The sequence below is a fragment of the Acomys minous genome (genome assembly GCF_964271855.1).
Source record: "Acomys minous genome assembly, chromosome: 10".
Classification (NCBI taxonomy): Eukaryota; Metazoa; Chordata; class Mammalia; order Rodentia; family Muridae; genus Acomys; species Acomys minous.
The window spans coordinates 2,790,558-2,809,396 of NC_140491.1; the positions used below are offsets into that span (position 1 = coordinate 2,790,558).

General features: G+C 37.1%; 1 protein-coding gene across 1 annotated transcript in view; it reads left to right on the plus strand.

Moving 5' to 3' along the window:
• Nucleotides 1-944: 944 nt before the first annotated feature.
• Nucleotides 945-18,839, plus strand: part of YIPF7 (Yip1 domain family member 7) — a 332,610-nt gene continuing 314,715 nt past the window's right edge. The window contains exon 1 of the mRNA XM_084799696.1: nucleotides 945-963. The gene's annotated coding sequence lies outside the window, so the exon portion shown is untranslated. The remainder of the gene's footprint in view (nucleotides 964-18,839) is intronic.

Genomic DNA, 18,839 nt, shown 5'->3' on the forward strand with positions numbered 1-18,839 from the left:
CTTAGGTTTGAAGATAGGGGTTGAAAAGAAAGAAGGGGGGAATACAGAAATATATAGGGAAGATAGAGAAAAAAGTAGATTAGTCAATCTAATCTTCAACTTAATGCCTCAATTGTCACTCACAAGGTTATTTCTAATTCACTGGTATAGAGGTTTATATATAAATGCAAAATAAGTTTAATTCTAGATAGAGTGGTATAGAATTCAACTGTAAGTTTATTCTTCACACACACACACACACACACACACACACACACACACACACACACACACTACTCTAATGTGAGGTACTGTACCCATATAACTCAATTATAATACAAGGTTTGCTTCTAATACTTTGAATGTGCTATTGCAGGCTGTTTAGGATAAATAAGTTATACAAGTTAATTGTTAGCTGATCAGGTGATGGTCATGTCAATTGCTAGTCTACTTTTATCACAAGAATATACATCTTAGGTACGGCAGATAGATATGATTCTATAGAAAGATAAGGTAGAATAGTTAGATAAGGTCTTCAAAAACATCAGAGTCATGCAGAATATGGCATTTAAAATGTTTTCACTATTTTAAAGATTCACTATGAGACAGGTTAACTCCTGAGAACACCCAGCCTACCTCAATGAGGATGATGAGCATCAAAGAACCTCCTTATGGAGATGGCTTCAAATGTGGCAAACAAGCCTCTGGGGAAAATGTCCTCAATTCTACTGCAGACAGAATTCTGCCTAAAAGGCAAGCTTGGATGCAGGCAGAGTCGAAGGCCAAACTCTGCCAAGACAGACTAAGTAAGTTCTCAATAGTTTCTGCCTCACACATGTGTCTGTCAGATAGATACATTGGTCCAAAGGCTGAAAAAAGGTGCTCCAGTGATATAGAGAGTTTTTGGTAACTATTCAGGTAGCAAACTGTCTCTGTCATCTTCTCATTTGGAAAGCTACTAACCTGCACTTCCTGTCTACTCAGGTAATCAAGTTCATTCCTTCTCAAGTCTTGGGTTGGAGACCAGGTAGCTTAGTTTTATAATGAAGCTTTAGGTGTTAAAATACTGTAGGTCTAGATAGATGTTTTAAGTTGATAATGACAATATGTGATGGAGATTGATTTAAAGTCAGAATTTTAGACACACCAAGATGGGAGAAATATTTTCTGCAATACTGTAAAATACATATAGCCAAACAGTAAGAATGCTATATTTATATAATTCCTGATTGTGTCATATTTCTCTTGCTATAGGTAGTTTATTGTGTATATGTGTAATAATATAAATGTATATATAAAGGAAATTATTCATTACAATCCTCAAAAATAAAAAATAAATAAATGTAAAAAAAGAAAACCTTTTTCTATCATGGTGAGTCTAATATTGTGAATGAAAATCAATATCTATCATATCTCACCATTACCAACTTAAACATCTATCTATACCTAAAAACATCTTAACCTCTAAATAACTAAGCTTATCTGAAAAACTAAGCTGCCTAGTCTTCAACCCCATCAGAGACTTGAGAAGGAATAAACTTGATTATCAGAATATACTGGGAATGCAAGTTAGTAGCTTCCCAAATGAAAAGATGACAGAGACAGTTGGCTACCTGAACAGTCACCCAAAACTATAATGTTGGAGCATCATCTTCAGCCTTCTGGCCCAATATATCTGACAGACATATCTGTGAGGCAGGAACAATTGAGGACTTACCTGTCTTTGAAGAGTTTGGCCATCGACTCTGCCTGGGTACCTCAGTGTGTAGCTTTCAAGAGGGAACATCACAGATTACATTGCCCTGTTTCCACGTCAAAAGATTGGGCATACTTCTGTGTGTAGGCTAATGTGGTAAGTTAGGCCATCCGCAAAGGATGTTAAGTTCTGTTTTATTCCAATATTCAGATTCAAAAAATATTCTTAGTGCGCAAAGCACTGGAGATGGTATCTCTTTTTTCTGATGTTTAAACTCATTGTTCCTATCAGAGAAAAATTTTAGATTTCCAAGACTACAAATGCTAGAGAAAGCAAATATATTATATGGGTAGAGAATAAAGTTATTGGAAATGTATAGATAATTTAATTTTCTAGTATTAATTGATTATTGTCATAAATCTTGGAATGTTTTTTCCTTGCTTACATATTTTGTGGTCTTAAAGAATTATTCTTAGTAAAGTAACCTAGTGATTTAGAAATATAAGTAAGAAATGCCAGCATAATTTGTTAAGTCATGGTGCACCCTTTGAACTAGCACCACTCTTTATAGTAAAAAAGGGCTTGAGTCAAACACAATTTCACTGATTTCAGATTTGACACATCCGATCATAAAGGATTGTGACCACATATGTGCTTCACAGACATAGTTCTGAATCTCTATGGGATGGTACTGAGACAGAACCTATGGAAGGAGACGAGCGCCCCAGTAGATCCCTCTTTAGTAAGGTTAGCGCCCTTATGAGACAGTTCATGAGAGCCCAGTCACTTCTTTTCTGAGGCGAGGAAGGAGTCACAACATGCAACTGAGGAAGTTGGCAATCACTACACAGCAATCTGACAGCAACTTGGTCTTGGGATTTTTAGCATCTAGACTCATGGAAACCAATTGTTTGCATGCTCCTTGTTGATAGAATTTTGTTATTATCAGTTTCACTAGATCTTGTCCCTTATAATGAAACAACTATTCAACATCCAAATGGCAAACCTGAACATATTGACAAGCTGAAGTGGTAAAAATTTTCTCAAGCCATGCTATTTGATTACAAGTCTATTCGCTCAGAAGATTTTTGTCATTCAAACTTTTGGTATTAAAATAAATAAATAATATTGATAAATTAATATTCTATGAAGAAGTAATGGAATCCTCAGGCATTTCAGAGTCAATGTACTTCAGGTTTTTTTGTTTTGGTTTGGTTTGTTTGTTTGTTTGTTTTGAGTCCATGCTATCTGGGATAATTACCTGCGGAAAGTACTCTCTGGTCTTCTCCGAATAATTGCCTTTTAATTCTGGTGCCAGCATCACTCCCTCGCTGAAGACTTCCCTGGACACCTTTCTTAGAGAAGAGACAAAACTGATTTGGTTTAGGCTCTCTCCTGAGCCACATATTTTTCTACAAGTCTATTCATTGTATGTTGCTCTATGATTTTATTATTGTCTATTTTTCTCATATTAGTATGGACTTTACATAAGGATTGAGGGATTTTTTTGTCTGCCTGTGCATTTCTGTACCCCCTGGGAATCTAAACCAATGCCCAGCACTAGTGTCCAGCCTGAAATAATATTGAATGAATGAATAATCAAATAAATGTATTAAAATGAGCTGATTTTTTAAAAAACAGATTTTTTTCTAAGTACAATAACTTCCACTTTGCCTTATTTTCTACACTTGAGACCCAAATACTAGACTGTAGAAAAATTTCAATTCACTACTTCTTTGCTAAGATTATCTGGAATGTTAGTTTTCTTCCTAATATAAAATCTCTTTCTCCCAGTATCAAAGAATTATTAAATTTTATTGTACTTATCTGAACTTCATAATTTTTAGTGTTATTGAAGTGTTGGCTCACTGTTATTCTTAATAAAATACATGGTAATAAGGTAGACATAATTCATAATGACTATACATTTCTATTTCGCAAATCATTTAAGAAGTGAGCTTGAAACTCTAGTGAAATGCTATAAAAGTAACTGCTTCAAATTTTTATTAAAATAAGCCTGTGGGTGTGAAAAACTGTGGCAAGTCATTCAATTATTTCAGGACTCTTCAAATCTACAACTGAAATCCTAAAATTTGAAGATAAATGTGTGTGTGTGTGTGTGTGTGTGTGTGTGTGTGTGTGTGTGTCTGAGAGAGAGAGAGAGAGAGAGAGAGAGAGAGAGAGAGAGAGAGAGAGAATAGGAATGCTGTCTCAGATATAAACACTATATACCTAATCCTCCAAATCCTCATATGTGAGTATAGAACATGAAGCAACCACAAAAACGAGGAAAGAATTACATCACCAGGGCAGGACCACAGTTGGGAGCATGGGGTGGGAGAAAAAGAGCAGGATACCAGGGATATGAGGTGTAAAGGAAACCACAGAGAGGAGCCCAAGATGGGGAGGAGGAACAAAGTCAATACAGAAGAAGAGACATAAGGACAATTAACACCACAGATACGTAATGAAGCCTCAAGGAACCCCATTATTTTATATTTACAAGAAGTTGCATAGAATATATGTAAGTATACGTGTATACATATGTTAAGTAAGATATATATCTCAAATAATATATATATGAAGTCACTTTGTCCACCAAATGAATCCAGCCACAAGAAACCTTCTTTGGGAGTGCTACTCAAGGTTGTTCAAGGGACTCCCAAAATAGTACAGATTATAGATGTAGTCCTAGTAGCCTCAGGGGTTGAGGGTCCCTATTGCTGAAGACACTGCACATTTAGGACACAGATCTCGGGTAATTTGAGCTGAGTTTGATTAGAAAACCTCTTTCTGGCGACCTAGCTTCTGCCTGCTCCCAAGGTAGAGAGGCAATTAAGTAGTGATTTCTAGCTGAGGCACCTATAAGCCAGGGCAAATACCATGATGGCAAGATAAGCAAAAAGAAATAATAAGTGGCATTCACTTATTGATAGTTAGATATGTCAAATAAACTGGACATAAGGCCCACTCAACTGGAGGGATGACATCCCCAGGATCATAAACCTGTCAGCTTCCCAGGGACACTGAGATCATGCACCTTAGAAAAGAATCTACTATCACCGCCTTGCCAGTACAGCATAATTCCTTACTGCTTTCCAAATCTTATCCGTATACTCACAGAGAAGTGTAGACATCACCCCATCAAATAAACCTCTCTTACGGCAAATGCAGACCATTACAAAAATCACAATAGTCTCAACAAACATAGAAATCAACAAATCATAAACACCTAGCCCCAGTGGCTGCATCTTTCGCTTTGTAGAGATAATAGTTTCAATAACAAAAGTGCCTAGTTGTACCATGGCCCCTTGTTGTGTATACGGCCATGGGGATTCAGCACATTGACCTTATCATCCTCAGGCAACCCATCCTTTTACAGGATGAAGGGTGCCCCGCACACTTGTGGAGCAATCTGTTTGTGGCAGCCACCACCTGCCAAAGGGCTGAAGTTCTCTCCATAATTACAGGCTGTTTATTTGGATCTTCTGCAAATCACAACAGCAGACCCTTTCCAAATCTGCATGAAGATGGGCCAAAACCTTTAATTACTGTCGCTAGACATCACTCAGTTCCTCTTGATTTATATCCTTATTTGCTCTAACTAGCATGCTGTTTTCATCCCTCGGCATCTCATAGTGACCTTTAATCCTTAAAATAAAATTCTACGGTTCCACCCGCTAACATGTGAGACTATTTTCCTTTTTATTTTTACTTGATACACTGTAAGTATTTCTGGAGCTGTTGTAATTTTTCCTGTTGCTGTGCTGAAATACCATGGCCAAAAGCGACTTACAGAAGAGTATGTTTTGTTCTTGCTCCAGGGGGAGAGTCCATCATGGTGAAGGAGGTATAGCACAGACGCAGAAATACAGAAGTGGTTGGTCCTGTTTTTCATCCATGCACAGGAAACAGAGAGATCAGCAGGAAAGGCAAAGCTGTCAGCCCTTAAGCCATCCTTAATTACATACTTCATCTAGAAAGCATCTACCTCACAAACATCACACAATCCTCCCAAACAATACAGCCAACTGTCTCAATGGTTTAAATGCGATGGGTCCCCATGGGAGCTCAACGTTGTATTTCAATGCAAGTATCCACAATGTGTGATGATAAGATAGAGATAACTGTCATGATCATTGCCTCAGATGTTCATTAACGCTTTGGGTTACAGAAATTACATATCCTACTAGTATTTAGAAATATAGGACCTTATTGTCCTAGTTACAAAACTGTACATCGAGAGTCACTGATCTTACAGCTATTAACCATCCCTTCCCCATCCTTAGCCCACCCCACCCATCCCCAGTCTCTGGTAACCACTCCTGCTTTATTCTTAAGCTTGTGTTCATTTTTAAAACAAGTATTATTTTTACATCTCATATTACTCACTTTCATTGCAAATTAGAAACTTCTACCGTTTTAATTAACAAGCCAAAAGCTTAACCACTTCTTTACCTAATTTTGTAATTGAAAACTTGTCACTTAAATCTCAAAGTACATGCATAATTTCTTTAGGTTGAAGAGTATAGAAATAATTATTTTTCGGAGGAATAAAAAGAGTATTGAAAATATCCATCTCCATCTTATAGAAGATTGTTTCTGGTCTTTACCTTAGTGTCATCACCATTAGCACACTGACAAATTATCTGCATTTTACAATACAATATTCTTTTTCTAATCTGATATGATCTGGATATATATATATATATATATATATATATATATATATATATATAATCAAGTATATAAAATGTTTTGCAAACTCCAAGATAATCAATAAGATAAAGTGGCCCTATGGAGTTTATACCAATGCAGTACATGAATATGTGTGTACATAAGTTTGTAAATAATTATTATTTCATTATCCTTCTGTAGTTAAAATAGTACCCACTACATTGTCTTCTCTTGAAACATTAATTTGTGATATTTATTTTCTTTTTCCTGAACTATGAGCAGAGACCTTCCTCCAGACCTACTTTCCTGAAAACATAGAGGACAACAAATATTCCCTGCTTCGAATAAGAGAGATTTCTCTACTTAGACAAAGAGTTATGGGTCATGGAGTAAAGAGATTAACGGATTTGAAGAACTGAAGGGAACAGATTGTGTGATAAAAAAGATAGATCAAGATGGAAAAGCTAAAATGAATTTAAGTGTGCCTAAATTCTAAGTGCTTGAATTACTTTCTCTAACTCCCTCTATCGTTTTAACATAAATTATAGGAAGTATGGTGACTTAGAATTTGTTAGAGAATTTCAGACAAAGAAAAACGGTAACTGATATCTGTATTTTTCTCTGCACTGCCTATCCTTTTATGTAAGGATAGAGCTAATTTTTTTTAAATAAAGTATTAAAAAAAACTTCAAACCCAGGCAGATTGGCTCATGCCTATAATACTCACAGTTGGGAGCAGAGGTGAGAGTGTGGTTATGAGTTCAGTGCCATCCTGGGCTACACAGGAAGTTACAGGCCAGGGCTGTCTAATGAGACACACAAGCACAAGCACGCACACATGTGCACAGGTAGGGAGTGAACTCTGACTCACCCTCTGTACATCCTTGTTCTGTGGTGTTGCCTACACCTTGGAATTAAGGCTAATGCACACTCACTAGGTGGCTGCCTTGCTTCATTTTCTTTACCAGTAATCCCTGGATCTATCGCCCTCGTCTTAACCATTGGGTCATGGCTGCCTGGCTTCTTGTCTGTCTTCTCTTATAGAACGCCAGGTCCGTGAAGACTGGCACAGCGTGCTCTTCTGCCGTGGTACTTGTTATCAGTTGCACAGAAACTGACCAAAAGTTATTTTGGACATAGAGTTAAAACAAAATAAAGACAGTGATAAAGGTATATTCTTCAGCTGGGACGTGACCTTAGGACGTGCTATATCCTGACTAGCAAGGCCTGAAAGCTGTGGGCCCGCTGATAAAGATGGTCCTGGGAGTGTCCTTTTTTATTTAACTTTAATTTTCATGTTTCTCTTGTCTGTTCTTTTCTTTTCATTTTAATTTTTTAAATTGATAATGGATTGTTCTCTCATACAATAAATCCTGACCCCAGTTTCCCCTCCTTTCAATCTCGCCTCCCCTTTCCCTCCACTTTCTCCCAGATCTAATCCCCCTGTTTCCACTCAGAAAGAGCAGGCCCCCCAAGAGACATCAGCCAACCATGACAAAAGAAGAAGAAGAAGAAGAAGAAGAAGAAGAAGAAGAAGAAGAAGAAGAAGAAGAAGAAGAAGAAGAAGACAAGGCAAAAGATGGACAAGAAAACCCAACAGGAGAAAGAATCTCAAGAGCAGGCAATAAAGCCAGAGACACACCCACTCCCACCATTAGGAGTCCCAGAGAACACCGAGCTAACAGCCATAACATAAAGACCAAGGACCCAGCTCTGACCCACGCAGGCCTGGTGCTTGCCATGTCAGCCTCTGTGAGCCCACCTGAGCCCTGCTTAGTTGATTCAGTGGGCTATGATGGCCTCGTGTCCTCTATGCCCTCTGACTTCTACAATCTTTCCTCACAGGCTTCCGCAGGGTTCTTTGAGCTCTAAGGGGAGGAGAGGGAAGAAAGAATGTGAGTGAAGTTGAAATGTGCCATTTTATTATATCTGAAGTATTTTCACAAATCGGTAAAGTACAGAAGACTGATATTAGAAGGTATTTATGTCCCACAGATGAAAATAGATTATTTACCTATGTGTATGGATCAAATTTTTATTTCTTTTTTGTTTTTGATACTATGATTCACTAATTTTTTTTTCCTTTTCTCTCTCCAAAGCTTCCAAAGCTTCCAAAACTATTCCTGGTCTCCTTCAATTTCATGCACTCTCTAATCACCAATTGGTATTGCATGTTTGCACATACATATTCTCCTAAATATAACTCGTGGATCCATATAATGTTATCTATATGTATATTTTCAGGGAAGATCATAAACGATTTGATAATTCTTTATGGTTTTTGACCTGTGTGGACTTTTAACTTTTCTTTTGACTCTTCTAATATATGTTAATGAAATCAGCACATACTTATTTATATTTCTGTAAAATGTTCTGATTTTATCCACTACAAATTATCTCTTGTGTTAAAAGTAAAACTTTTAAATTAAAATGTTAAGTTTTAAGAAAATCTACATAAATTAAACGAAAAGATTAACAGTCTATAAGATATTTTTCCTTAATGTTTTATGATTCAAATTCCAAAACAGTCCTCCGGAGCAATCTCCATACCTGATATCAAGTTATATTATAAAGCAACAGTAATTAAAACAGCATGGTACTGGCATAGCAATAGGCTGGTTGATCAGTGGAATTGAACTGAAGACCCAGATATGAATCCACGCGTATATGGTCACTTGATTTTTGAAAAAGAAGCCAAACCTATTCAATAGAAAAAGGATAGCATCTTCAACAAATGGTGCTTGTCTAACTGGATGTCTATGAGTAAAAAAATCCAATTGGACCCATATTTGTCACCATGCACAAAACTCAAATCCAAGTGGACCAAAGACCTCAACATAAAACCAGAGACACTAAGTCAGTTAGAAGAAAAAGTGGGGAAAGCCTGGAACACATTGGTGCAGGAGACAACTTCCTGAACAGAACACCAACAGCCCAGACCTTAATGTGAACAATTAATAAATGGGACCTCATGAGGCTGAGAAGCTTCTGTAAGGCAAGAGACACTGTCAAGAGAACAAAGAGACAGCCTACAGACTGGGAAAAGATCTTCACCAACCCTACATCGGACAATGGTCTAATATCCAAAATATATAAAGAACTCAAAAAATTAAACACCACCAAACCAAATAACCCAATTGAGAAATGGGGCTTGGAACTAAACAGAGAATTCTCAACAGAGGAATATCAAATGGCTGAGAAACACTTAAAGAAATGCTCAACCTCCTCAGTCATCAGGGAAATGCAAATCAAAACAACTCTGAGATTCCATTTTATACCCATCAGAATGCCTAAGATAAAAAACTCAAGTGACACCACATGCTGGCGAGGATGTGGGGAGAGAGGAACACTCCTTCATTGCTGGTGGGAATGCAAACTAGTACAGCCACTTTGAAAATCTATTTGGCACTATATCAGAAAAATGGGAATAGGCCTTCCTCAAGACCCAGCTATTCCACTCCTTGGAATATACCCAGAAGATGCTCCAGCACACAAGAACATTTGCTCCACCATGTTCATAGCAGCCTTATTCATAATAGCCAGAACATGGAAATAGCCTAAGTGTCCCTCAGTAGAAGAATGGATAAAGAAACTGTGGTACATTTATACTATGGAATACTACTCAGCTATTAAAAACAAGGAATTCCTGAAATTTGTGGACAAATGAATTGAGCTAGAAATGATCATGAGTGAGTTAACCCAGAAGCAGAAAGAGTCAAATTATATATATTCACTTATATCTGGACACTAGCCCAAGGGGCATGTCCCATGAAAGTCTTCACTTAGCAGGAAACTGGGACAGAGAGGAGGACATCGTATTGGGACTCTAGGTGGGAGAAGCATGGGAGAATGGGGAAATAGAAGGATCCTGAGGGTTCTAGAAACCTACTAGAAGAACATTATGATGGGCAGATTTGGGCCCAGGGGTCCTGCTCAAACTATGGCACCAGCCAAGGACAATATGTACAGTAAACTTCGAACCCCTACCCAGGTCTAGCCAATGGACAGAACATTCTCCACAGTTGAGTGGAGAGTGGGATATGACTTTCTCACGTACTCTGGTGCCTCACCTTTGACCATGTCCCCTGGAGGGGGAGACCTGGTGGCACTCAGAGGAAGGACAGCAGGTTACCAAGAAGAGACTTGATACCCTATGATCATATAGAGGGGGAGGTAATCCCCCTCAGGAACAGTCATAGGGGAGGGGAATAAGGGGAAATGAGAGGGAGGGATAAATGGGAGGATATAAGGAATGGGCTAACAACTGAGATGTAATATGAATAAATTAATAAAATAAAAAATAATAAATAAATAAAACAAATTCCAAAACAGGAACTATGAAACTAGAGAACATACACATGTTCTTCTTTGTTTCTCATTACAAGTGAGAATATACACACATATTCACTTTCTTGTAAGCATCAGGTGAGGCACATGTTCCTCATGATAACATGCTATTTAATCTTCCATTTTAAAGGAGACAATAGCAATAAAGTTCTATAAAAATAAATGAGGTAAAGATGTATGCCAACATCAATTTAGAATTCTCTTCTATTTAATTAATATTGTTGAATGTTTTAATTTGAAGTGTGTTTTGCTCGTCAACATGAGATGTTTAATTTATTTAGAACCTCATTCAGAAGACTGCCTCCAGAAAAGCAGTCATTCATTTTAAGGGATGCAAGCACATTTTCAATAATGTATTCACCTCACGGAGGCCTTTATTGTAAGCATCATTTACAATTAAGTTGAGCTTGAAATGATACAGGCTTCTTCTTAATAAATAAATTACTTTAATATAATTGAATGTAACTACACATTCGGAGACTGTGAAGCTCTGATTCGACCTAACTATCTCGCTCTAATACCCTTTCTTATCGACGTGAAAAAGATGCACTGGGTGCAAAACTCTTCCCTTTCCTTATGCGGATCATCTTCTCTATACAGCCAAAGTAATCACTTTATGTATCGCAGCATTGTTTATATTCTTTTGGTATTGATAACTTCCTCCTAATCATTAAAGAGTTTGAGTATGACAATATTGACATTCTGTGCTAACTTACAATACTCTTGAGTTCTTTTGTGGCTCTTTTGCACCACACAGTCTGTCTACAGTTTCATGTGGATGTCTAAGGCTTTTTTAGTTCTATATATGCTTTGCTTATAGTATTAGATGATATCATAACCTTTTGTTTTAATTCTTGCCTATTCTTCAAATATTAATTGAAGTGTAACTGCTTTGTGGAACAGATCCACTATTCTAAGCATTAAAAAGGATCAATCTATATGTGTCTCTCACAGTTCCTTAAACTTCTAGAAAACTTTGACTGTTTATTTGTAATATTTTGACCTTTTTCCTGTATATTACCTAAAAACTAATAAAATAAGAAGTAGTTATGTAGGTGTTACACATGTAGCTCTCTGGCAGAACATAGGCCAAAACATTTGTGATAGTTTGAATTCAATTCCCCAGTACTACAAAAAGAAAAAGAGACAACAATTGCACATTTTTTTAAAAAGAAAGGGTGTTTTTTTTTTTAAAGATTTGTTTATTTACTATGTACACAATGTTTTGCCTGCATATGTGCTTACACTCCAGAAGAGGGCACCAGATCTCATTACAGAGGCTGTGAGCCACCATGTGGTTGCTGGGAATTGAACTCAAGATCTCTGGATAAGTAGCCACTGCTCTTAACCTCTGAGCCATGTTCTTATATATAACAATTACATTGAAAATAATAAAAATAAGTAAACTAACAATATTCCTTAAGGTGTTAGAAAATATGAGCATCCTGACCCCAAAATTAATAGACAAAAAATAATACTAATGATCAGGTGAGAAAGTAATGAAATGGAAAGCAAAAGAGCCATATGTAAAATACTTCAAAGAAACGGATCTTCGAGAGGTCAGAGAGATTAGTTCCCAATTAGGAGAATGGGTAGTTTGTGTAGAGGGCCCAGGTGCAGACCCCAGAATCCACATTGTATGTCCCATGAGTAACTCCAATACCATAAAATCTGGTGCCCTCTTCTGACCTCAGACAGACAGACAGGCAGAACATTTATACAATAAACAAATATAATTCAGTCTTTTTTTTAAAAGTAGAGAATTGTTTCTCTAAAACAATAAATAAGCTTGATGAACTTTTATCCAGACAAACAAACTACATCCCCAATTAATAAAATAAAATAAAAAATGCCCTCAGGAACAGTCATAGGGGAGGGGAATAAGGGGAAAATGGGAGGGAGGGAAGAATGGGAGGATACAAGGGATGGGATAACCATTGAGATGTAACAAGAATAAATTAATAAAGGAGAAAAAATGTAAAAGGTGAGAGGTAGGATTGGTGATATTACATACTTGAGATTTAGAAACACTATGGAAACCAACCTCTAGGGGTGACTGTGAGAAATTACCTCTGTTAAACTGAGGCGGGAAGAGCTGCCCTAATTGTAAGTCGCACCATGCCTTGGGGTGGAATCCCACACTGAGGTGGGAGGAGACAGCAAACTGAACACAGTGTTGTCGCTATCGGCTTCCTGACCATGGACACTGTGTAACTGGCCGACTTCTAGTCCTGCTGCCGATATGTGCCACGCCACAGTGGGCCGAGTCCCCTGGAGCTAGAAAACCCAAAGGAATATTTTAAAGTGTTTTGGCCGAGTATTTTGTCACAGCAATGAGAACAGAAACTAACACAGGAGATTACAAAGGGGTCCAGGAAATTAAGAGGATGAGTATGGAAATTTTTAATAACTTATGTTTCTCAAACTTGAAAAAACTTAAAACACACAAGTGGATACATTTCCACAACTTAAACAGATGCAAGCAGTCAGTGTGACTAAAGCAGCATTAAAGTCTCCTAACGAGAAGAACCTAGGAACAGACAGGTTGATTCACTCCCCTGTTTGCACAAGTTGTAGTTCCATACTTGAAAACACTGAAGACTCCACCAGAGAACTCTAAGGGGTGATGAGCACACTCAGCAGAGTAGCAGGGCAGCAAATCGAAAACACACAGTCAAAGAAACAAGAGTTCTCTAGGATGAAAATGTTAAGGCACTGAAAACGCAATTAAAGAAAACGGAAATCCTTTCGCCTGCTTGTGCTCTCTCTCACTGGCAAGTGCAAATGTCCTGTTTCTTTGATATCTCTTCACTAATGGTTAAAGCCGACTTCTTATGAGTTTCAATGTAAAGTGAATACCAGAAGCTCTCCAGAAATCTCCGGGTCTTCAAAGGCATACTAGGACTGCTGAGACATCTGGCCTTATGCACGGAAAACTGCAGGATTCTTGGTCTACCCATTACGAGAAAGCCATTGTTGGATTACCCATGCCAGATCTTGTAAGCAGATCTCATGAATCCTCTTTCGATATAGATAGACAATAGATGATAGATAGATAGATAGATGATAAATCGACAGAAGGTAGATATAAATACATATATCAAAAGGTAATTTATTTGATACGTATACATATGTGCAATTCCTATGTTCATGAAAAAATAAGTATTGAAATCTTAGTTGAAAAAGCTATATTTCTAAGAGAGTTCTATAGACCCAATGCTGTCACCATAAAAATCCCAGTGACAGTATTTACGAGCTTAGAAAAAACAATCCTAAAATTTAAAAAAAAAAAAAAACCACTAAAATTTCAAAGTAATCTTATGCAGAAAAGGCCGTGCTGGTGATAAATAATAACTGACAAAAAGTGATAGTGCTGAAGACAACATGGTAATGAAACAAAGCAGACATACATACCAACAAGATCAGCAGAGAAGAACAAAAGACTCAAACATTCTTTTACAGAGATGTCAAAAACTAACTAGAATAAAGACAGGCTCATCAACAAATGCTGTCCGAGGAAGTTATGGGCAAATCAACATCAAGGTTAGCCACAAACAATGACTTCCTGAAAAAATAAGGTAGCCCAGGAAACACTTTCCAGAATTTACAGGTAGGATTGGGTGAGAGTAAAATGCTTCTGCTACAGCTAAGGCAGTGTTCAGCTGTGGAGCAAGCAACTAAAGAGAAGGGGAAATCATTTCCAACTAGGCACCTTTCAGAAGGCTAGAAATCCATGATGGACTCCAAAATCATGAACACAAAAAAGGAGAAAAAGCAAGTTATCAAATCAATACCTGGAGTAATTAATTAAACAGTCCTTATAGAAAGAAACATATGACCAAAACATACGAAAACATGTTCAGTGCCCTTAGACATGATAAAAATACAAAATAAAATACAGTGAGATTCCATCTCATAGGAACCAGAAGAGCTACTATCAAGAAAAACAAATAACTAATGTTGGTGATGATAAAGAAAAATGAGAAGTTTTATACAAAGTGGAAAAAATGTATAAAACATCTTCAGAAACTGAAAATAGGACTACCGTGTGGTGCATCTATAACACTCCTGAGTTACATAATCCTTAAAGTGCTCAAAGTCAGGATATTACAGAAGTACTTGCAAATCCATGGTTATTGCTACACTATTCATAGTAATCAATAAGTGCAGCTAGGGTGGAATTCCATTAAAACCTATGGAGGGGATAGAGACTAGGGAGAGAGTTCAGTTGGTAAAGTGTTTTGTACATAAGCTTGAGAGGCCAACTTCAAATCCCAAGAATCCAGGTAAATTCTTGGTGCGCATAGTGGTCTTCCTGTAATACCAAGACCTGACTAGACTACAGAAATTCTTGACTTCTAGCTTCAACTGATAGAGGTTACCTCAATATATAACTTTATATACTACCTGGAATGTTAGTATAAAGGGAAACTAGCCTGCAAACATAAATTGATTAACGCATATATTTTACAAAATAAAGATTTCATTATGACATATCATACATACAGATGAGGTGCATAAATAGTATCTACAGATGCTCATCCCACCTCTCACCTTCTTGTTCTCATTTTTTTTCCTTTTTAGTTTTTAGGGACAGGGTTTCTCTCTGTAAGAGTGTTTGCTTTTCTGGAACTCACTTTGAGGATCAGACTGGCCTCCAAATCACAGAGATCCATAAGCCTGCCTCTGCCTTCCAAGTGCTGGGATTAAAGGTGTGTGCCACTAAGGCAGGCATATTCTTTAATAATTCCTTCTTCTAAGTTTATGACTTTTAAAGAAAAGATGCAGCATGTGAAAGAAAAGATTGAACAACTTTAGGCAAAATAAGCTATACTCACAAAGACACAAATCACATAACTGCATAGTTGTTACATTTTATGAAGCCAACTTAACACATCCTGGTTATATATGGGCAATAATAATTTAAAACTAATTTTTGTTTTTGTTTGAATGCATACACACAATTTCAGTGGTAGCATATAAGGAATAGTGGGTTTATTTTTTTTTTTCTAAACACGATATTAGTCTCAACAAGATTTGCAGGGAAATTATTACAAATTATGAAAATTGTATTGTTATTCCTTTAAAACTTAATTTTACCAAAAACCTCTAAAGCTTTACCCTCACTATATATTCAGAATATAAATTAAATAATTAGATGCCCTCCAGACAATCAGTTTCCTTATAGCTTATCACATTCATATAAAGGAAGTTGTCACTTTAGTGAGTGTTAGCATTTTTACAGAGTTTCTATGATTCAAAGATTTCAATATAGTAAGTAAACAAAGACTCTACAGGAGGAAAAACAATATAAATTTCAATACAATTCAGAGAAGCTAAAAATAGGCAGTGGGCTGGAAATGGTTACTATCTTAGTCAGGGATACTATGACTGTAGGAAACATTATTACCCCAAAACAACAAGGGAATGAGGAGTTTATTGGCTTACGTATCCTGAACTGCAGTCCACTTAAAGCAGCCAAGGCCAGAACTCAACTCTAACTAAGTGAGAACCTGGCTGCAAGAGATGATGCAAACGCTGTGGGAAAGAGCTACTTGCTTGCTTGCTCCTTGCAGCTTGTTCATCCTGCTTTCTTCTAAAACTCAGTACTGCCAGCCTCAGCCTGTCGCATCCACAATGGACTGAGCCCACGGTCAATCACTAATTTAAAAATGTCATGCAGGCCAGCTGCCTACAGCCCAATCTTACAAAAGAATTTTCTTAATAGAATTTCCTCCTTTCAGATAACTATAACTGGTGTCAAGTTGACATAAAACTAGCCAGAAAAATCATGAAACATTTATATAGTTTCAACATTAAAAAAAATGGCAGAATGACATTTCTACTAGAAATTACATTAAGAACATTTTAAAGTAAATTGACAAGTGTTGCCAAGACTTTTTCCTGAAATAAATGGAAATGTATTCCCAATTAGTCAACAAACCGTGGATGTATCATATACCATGTATGTTAAGAGAAAACCAAAGATAAAACCCAGGCATGTATCAATTTGACAGGAACTGAAGGTAAAAGATAAAATCAGATTTTTCTTACCATATTTTAGATATTAAATTTTCCAATGCAACCAGACTATCTGGACTCAAATCTCAGCTTGCCTAGTTCAAAACCAGAGATCACTGGCAAGTCATCAATGTTCTTAAACATCAGGGAATCAGATTCTTGTGAAGAAGAAATTAAGTCAGTACATGTGGCATGCCTTATTAACACAGGGCACCAAGTAAACACTACTTGAGGGTTTTCTCTTTTTTTAACTTTATTTTTTTCTTAAATATTTTTACAAATACATTTATATCATTACACATACATACAATGAATCACCTACAGCAAGAAGAACCACAAAATAAGAATTATATAAACGTTACTTTCATAGTGTTTGGCTATTTGTATTTGGCAGCCTTGAAGAAAACATCTTTCCTATCTTGGTGAGTCTAAACTTCTCAATGTAAATAATATATATTATATCTTATCTCTATCAACCTAAAACATCTATCCAGACCTAAAAACATCTTAACCCCTAAACAACTAAGCTAAATTGTAAAACTAAACTATGTGGTCTTCAACCCCATCAGAGACTTGAGAAGGAATAAAATTCACTGCCTGAGTATACATGGCATGCAGGTTAGCAGCTTCCCAAATGAGAAGATGACAGAGGCACATTTGCTGCCTGAAGTCACCCAAAATTCTTCATAGAGGGTTTTCTAATATTATTTCTGGGTTTGTGTTTAGTTTTTGTCCATTGTTTATGTTCTATCAATTCCTCTTGCTGGTTGCGTGGGGTGAAAACATAACTATCTCTTCTCTACAACATGAAACTGTTCTGTTTGGCAATATAACACACTGGCTTATTTGAGTACAGATATACATCTGAAGGCCTTTTGGCTATGGATTATAAATGATTAATTCTTTGAAATATTAATGCCCTTATGAATACTGATGGTATCCAATTATGAAATATAACTTAAAGGAAAGATATTTACATAGTTTACATAATAAAAGTAGTGAATAAGATGGTGGCTTCATTACTATTCCAAATTGGTTTAACCATGTAAAAATAAGCAAGCAAATTGAAATCAAATTTTGTGGGGCATAACTGTTCAAATAGTCTCCATTCAAGAAAAAGAACTAAATACCTTATGTAAAAGTTATTTTTTTAATTACTGTGAATGTGAGTGAGTGTACATGATGTATACGGCTGAGGACATGAACCACAGTACCTGTGTGGAAATCAGAGGACAACGTTGTGTTGTCAGATATTTTCTTCCATCTTTACATAGTTTAGGGGATCTTGAACTCATGACTAAAGTATCTCAGAGACCCAATATAGGGGCCTTAACAGATAACATGGAAAGCAATGTGGACATGAAATAAAATTAATACTAAGAGAAAAGTATCTGAGCGATGACAAGACTGGATTATGACGCAGAATGTGATTTGACCCACACAGGCACAACAAAAAGCTGAACCGTCATGCCTATTGTTTGATGTACAGGTTCCTTGTCGACACATCCCAAAGGTATTTCAGTCACTTCTGTGAGAGATTCATGAAAGTATTAAAAACAAGGAAATCATGAAATTTGCAGGCAAATGGATAGAACTAGAAATGATCATCCTGAGTGAGGTGACCCAGACCCAGAAAGACATGCTTGAATATATTCACTTATAATTGGACACTAGCCCAACATGGATGTACTCTGAGAGTCTTCACTCAGTGGGGGATTGGGACAGATGCTGGGATTTGCTATTGGGACTCCAGGTGAGAGAGGTAAGGGAGAATGGGGAAACAGGCAGACCCGGTAGGTACTGGGACCCTACAAGAAGACCATTAAGACTGGTGGATCTGGACCCAGGGGGCCATACACAAACTACTGTACCAACCAAGGACAATGCACACAGTAAACCTAGACCCCTATTCAGATCTAGCCAGTGGACAGTGCATTCTCCACAGTTGTGTGCAGAGCAGGGACTGAGTCTGACATGAACTATGCTGACCCTTATTTGACCACTTCCCCTTGGTGGGGAGGCCTGATGGCACTCAGAGGAGGGGGAAGCAGGCTACCAGGATGAAACCTGATAGGCTGTGACCATATGGTGGGGAAGGTGGTCCTCTTCTGTCAGAGGT